Consider the following 5,708-nt stretch of genomic DNA (forward strand, 5'->3'; position numbering starts at 1 on the left):
CTCTTGCCACCCAGGCTGGAATGCAATGGCTGACTGCAGCCTTCGCCTCCCGTGTTCAAGCATGGGATTACAGGCACCCATGACCATGCCTGGCTAATTTTTTAGTAGAGACGGTGTTTCGCCATGTTAGCCAGGCACTTAAATTTCTACCCAGAAAATGGGTTTTTCTTTTCTACGGCACCGTCAGACTGCAAATTTTTCAAACTTTTATGCTCTGCTCCCTCTTGAATGCTTTGCTGCTTAGAAATTTCTTCTGACAGGTACCCTAAATCATCTCTCTCAAGTTTCAAAGTTCCACAGATTTCTAGGGCAGGGGCAAAATGCCGCCAGTCTCTTTGTATAGCAAGAGCGACTTTTCCTTCAGTTTCCATCAAGTTTTTCCTCTCCATTTGAGACCACCTCAGCCTGGGCTTTATTTTCCACGTCTCTATGAGCATTTTGGTCAAAGGCATTCAACAAGTCTCTAGGAAGTTCCAAACTTTCCCTCATCTTCCTGTTTTCTTCTGAGCCCTCTAAACTTCCAAACTCTGCCTTTTACCCAGTTTCAAAGTTGCTTCCAAATTTTCGGGTATCTTTACAGCATTGTCCCACTCCTGGTACCAATTTACTATATTAGCCTGTTCTCATACTGCTAATAAAGACATACCTGAGACTGTGTAATTTATAAAGAAAAAGAGGTTTAATGGACTCACATTTCCACATGGTTGGGGAGGCCAGACAATCATGGTGGAAGGCAAAGGAAGAGCAAAGGTGCATCTTACATGGTGGCAGGCAAGAGATGATGTGCAGGGGAACTGCCCTTTATAAAACCATCGGATCTCGTGAGACTTATCACGATCACATGGACAGCACAGGAAAAACCTTTCCACATGATTCGATTACCTTTCCCAGGTCCCTCCCATGACACATAGGGATTATGGGAGCTACAATTCAAGATGAGATTTAGGTGGAGACACAGCCAAATCATGTTAGTTGGACTTCATGGACTAGGAAAATAAATTTTAAAAATAGAATGATTGACACAGGGTTGCCAACAAGATACTCAAAAACAAAACAAATAAAAAAACAAGCCAAACCAGCAATGGCAAAAAAGTTATATGGCTGGACATTGTGGCTTATGCCTGCAATCCCAGCACTTTGGGTGTCTGGGGTGGGAGTTTGCTTGAGGCTCAGAGTTCAAGACCAGCCTGGACAGTAAAGTGAGACACCCATCCAGAAAAAACAAATGAAAGAAAGGAAGGAAGGAAGGAAGGAAGGGAGGAAAAGAAAGAAAATTAGCCAGGCATGGTGGCATGTGTGTTGTCCCAGCTACTTGGGAGGCTGAGGCAGGAATATCACCTGAGCCCAGGAGGTTGAGGCTGCAGTGAGCCAAGACTGCACTCCAGCCTGGACAACTGAGCAAGACCCTGTCTGAAAAAAAAAAAAAAAAAAGAACACGTGGATGTCAGAAACAGTGGGAATCATCTGCGAATTTAGAATAGAAGAAATTTAACCTTATAAAAATGTAATGACATTGTTTTTACACTCCTCTCCCATTTTGACAGAAATGAGCAAATGCAGTCACAGACCAGCACCATGATCTAACTAACCCATTTTGCAGACAGGATGATGGAGGCCTTGGAGATAGAATCAAAATGTGCCTTGATGTTCATGGGCTCTTTAGTTTACAGTGCACTTTAGTGAGATCTCTGAAAATAAAAAGATGTGTCTTTTCTTTGCAAAGGGTCACTGAAGATAGGGAAGTGGTAACAAGAGATCTTTATTTTATACTTTGTTATTAGCTTTAGATCCTGAATTTATACTATAAGCTCTAGAAGCTTTAAAACTCGAATAGAATTAAAATTGTAGAATTATGAAACTAAGAAGGCGAACGAATCTGGTCTGTCCCCTCATTTAACAGAAGAGCCAACTGAACCCCGTGAAGATCATGATTTTTCTTGGTTCCTGACACACAGAGCTGGACACGCTGTGTCTGGTTTTATGGCCATTCATAAAACCCAGAAGTCATGTGCTGACCACCAAGGTTGAAGACTGGCATCAAAGTGATTAAGATCAATAATTGTAGACTAAAGGTAGTGAAGCAAAGTACATCTGATTGGAATTTTTGATACAAATATTTGTAATAAGAACATGTTAAATAGAGGATAATTTAAAATTGGTTAACTCACACACTGATATCTGTGGAAGAATCTAAAGTAAACTTCCCAAATGCTTGTGTGCCGTGCTGACTTTCTAACTGGGCTCAGCTGAGGCTCTAGGAAGCCTGGACACTCCCAGGCTCGCCTGCCTGCTGTGTGTATTCCACTGGGGAGAGTGGGGGCGGGTGGGGAAACCAGGGTGACTCCACCAGATGCCAGGCTGGGTCTGGGCCCACACATGGGGCCAGCCAGACAACATAGTAGCCTGTTCAGCTTCCCCCAGAACAAAACGCAGGATTGTTCCAGGGCTGCCCGACAGATAGGCAATAGTTACACTGGATGCTACTAAAGGAAATCCTGCCTTTAGATGAGGAATGCTGTAAAAAGATCAATCATGCCTCATGCCTGGGAAGTACCTTCTTAAAAAGAACAGCATCACCTCTGTCTTATCATTTATTCCCCCACAATGATCCAATAAAGTTGGTGGGGGAGTGGAAGCTATCCAGAAGACAGAGTAACTCATGTCTGGGCCACCAGGCCAGTATTTGCCAGGAGCTCAACTAATTCTTGGATGAAGAAAGAAAGGATGGAAGGAAGGTGGGGGAGGGAAGTGAGGGTGCAGGTGGCATCTCTCTTTTAGACAGGAGAAAACAGGCTCAGGGAAAAAGTGATTTGTCCAATGTAACACAAGGGATTGATGGCAGGAATGTGTATGGGGGTGGGGGGCTTTGGGCTCCTGGCCCTGGTCTCTTGCTTCCCAGGACCGCTCCAGGGCCTCTCAGCTCTTTACTAACAGGTACATTTGAGTTACACTTTAAAAAAAAATCTTATTTTAATTGGCAAATACAAACTGTATATAATTATCATGTACAACATGCTGTTTTAACATATGTACACATTGTGGAATGGCTAAATCAAGCTGATTAACATATGCTTTCCCTCACAAACATCAATTGTTTGTGTGTGATGAGAACACTTAAAAATCTCCTTTCTTAGAAATTTTCAAGAATACAATACAATGTTATTAATTGTAGTCGCCATGCTACATAATAGATCTATTGACCTTATTCTTCCTGCCTAACAGAAATTTGTGCCCTTTGACCAACATCTCCTCCCCCCTAGCCCCTGGTAACTGCCATTGTACTCTCTGCTTCTATGAATTCGACTTTTTCAGGTTCCACATATAAATGAGATCACATAGTATTTGTCTTTCTGTGTCTGGCTTATTTCACTTCACATGATGTCCCCCAAGTTCATCCATGTTGTCTCAAATGACAGGATATCCTTCCTTTTTAAGGCTGGATAGTATTCAATTGTGTATATATACTACATTTTATTTATCCATTTATTTGTTGATGGACACCGGTTGATCCCATATCTTGGCTACTGTGAATAGTGGTACAATGAACATGGGAATGTAGGTATCTCTTCAACATACTCATTTCATTTCCTTTGGATATATACCCAGTAGTGGAATTGCTGGATCATAAGTTATTTGTAATCCATACTGTTATCCATAATAGGTGTACAATTTACATTCCCACCAAATGTGGAAGGGTTCCCTTTTCTTTACATCCTTGCCAACACTTGTTATCTTTCACCTTTTTGGTAATAGCCATCTAACAGGTGTGAGTTGATGCCTCATTGTGATTTTAATTTGCATTTTCCTGATGATTAGTGATGTAGAGCATTTTTCATATACCAGTTGGTCATTTGTGTGCCTTCTTCTATGCAATCTTGTTTATCTATTTTTGCATTTTTTTCCTGTACTTTTGGGTCATATCAAAAAAAATTATTGCCCAGGCCAATGTCAAGAAGTTTTTCTCTTGTTTTCTTCTAGTAGTTTTACAGTTTCAGGTCTTACATTTAGGTCCTTAATCCATTTTGATTTTATTTTTAATATGATGATGTTTGACAAGGATTTAATTTCATTCTTCTGCATGTGGATATCTGGTGTTCCCAATACCATTTATTGAAGAAACTGTATGTGCTTGGCACCATTGTAAAAAACCAACTGACTGGCTGGGTGTGGTGGCTCACGCCTGTAATCCCAGCACTTTGGGAGGCCAAGCGGGAGGATCAGGAAGATCAGGTCAGGAGATCAAGACCATCCTGGCTAATTCAGTGAAACCCCGTCTCTACTAAAAAATACAAAAAAAAAAAAATTAGCCAGGCGTGGTGGTGGGCACCTGTAGTCCCAGCTACTCAGGAGGCTGAGGCAGGAGAATGGCGTGAACCCAGGAGGCAGGGCTTGCAGTGAGCCAAGATCGCGCCACTGCACTCCAGCCTGGGTGACAGAGTGAGGCTCCGTCTCAAAAAAAAAAAAAAACAACAACTGACTAACTTCATGGATTTATTTCTGTGCTTGCTATTCTGTTTCACTGGTCATTGTCTCTTTTTATGCCAGTGTAATACTGTCTTGACTATTATAGCTTTATAGTATATTTTGAAGTCACGTAGTATATAATGTCTCTGGCTTTTTTCCCCTCAGTATTACTTTGGCTATTTGGGGTCTATTGCTTTCCATATGGATTTTAGGATTTTTTTTCTATTTCTGTGAAAAATTTTACTGGAATTTTGATAGGAATTGCATCGAGTCAATAGATGGCTTTGGGTAGTATAAACATTTTAACTTTCAGTATAAAAATTCTTAACAAATTTAGTATAAATGAATGTACCTCAGTGCAATAAAGGTGACAAACCTTTATTTATTCATAAATTGATATTAATATTAATTATTCTAATCCATAAACATGAGATATCTTTCCATTTATTTGTGTCTTCCTCAACTTCTTTAATCAATGTTTTATGGTTTTCAGCATACAGATCTTTTACCTCCTTGGTTAAATTTAGTCCAATTATTTGGTAGCCATTTAAAATAGGATTGTTGTCTTGATTTATTTTTTGGTAGATTTTGGTGAGTGTATAGAAAGGATAATGATTTTTGTATGTTGTGGATAGAAAACATATCCACAATGTATGTTTTGTGGATAGGAAACATATCCACAATATATGTTTCGTGGATACAAAACATATATTGTGGATACAATACATACTGATTTTTGTATGTTGTGGACACTAATTTTTGTATGTTTTGTATGTTGATTTTCTATTCTGCAACTTCACTGAATTTGCTTATTAGTGAAGAATAGTTTTTTGGTGGTGTCTTTAGGGTTTTCTATATACAAGAGTATGTCGTCTGCAAACAAGAACAATTTAACTTCTTCCTTTCCAATTTGGATGCCTTTTATTTCTTTTACTTGCCTACTGGCTCTGGGTAAAACTTCCATTCCATAAAACTTTTATTATGTTGAATAGAAGTTGCAAGGGTGGGCATCCTTGTCTTATTCCCGATGCTAGAAGAAAATGCTTCAACTTTTCATTGTGGAATACGTTAACTGTGGGTTTGTCATATTAAAGTTTTGTCATCTTTATTGTGTTAAGGTACATTTATTTATACCTAACTTTTAAAGAATTTTTATCCTGAAAGGATAATGAGTTTTATCAAATGCTGTTTTTTGCATCTATTGAGATGATCATATGATTTTTGTCCTTCATTCTGTTAATGCA

The sequence above is a fragment of the Pan paniscus genome, chromosome 5 (genome assembly GCF_029289425.2).
Source record: "Pan paniscus chromosome 5, NHGRI_mPanPan1-v2.0_pri, whole genome shotgun sequence".
NCBI lineage: Eukaryota > Metazoa > Chordata > Mammalia > Primates > Hominidae > Pan > Pan paniscus.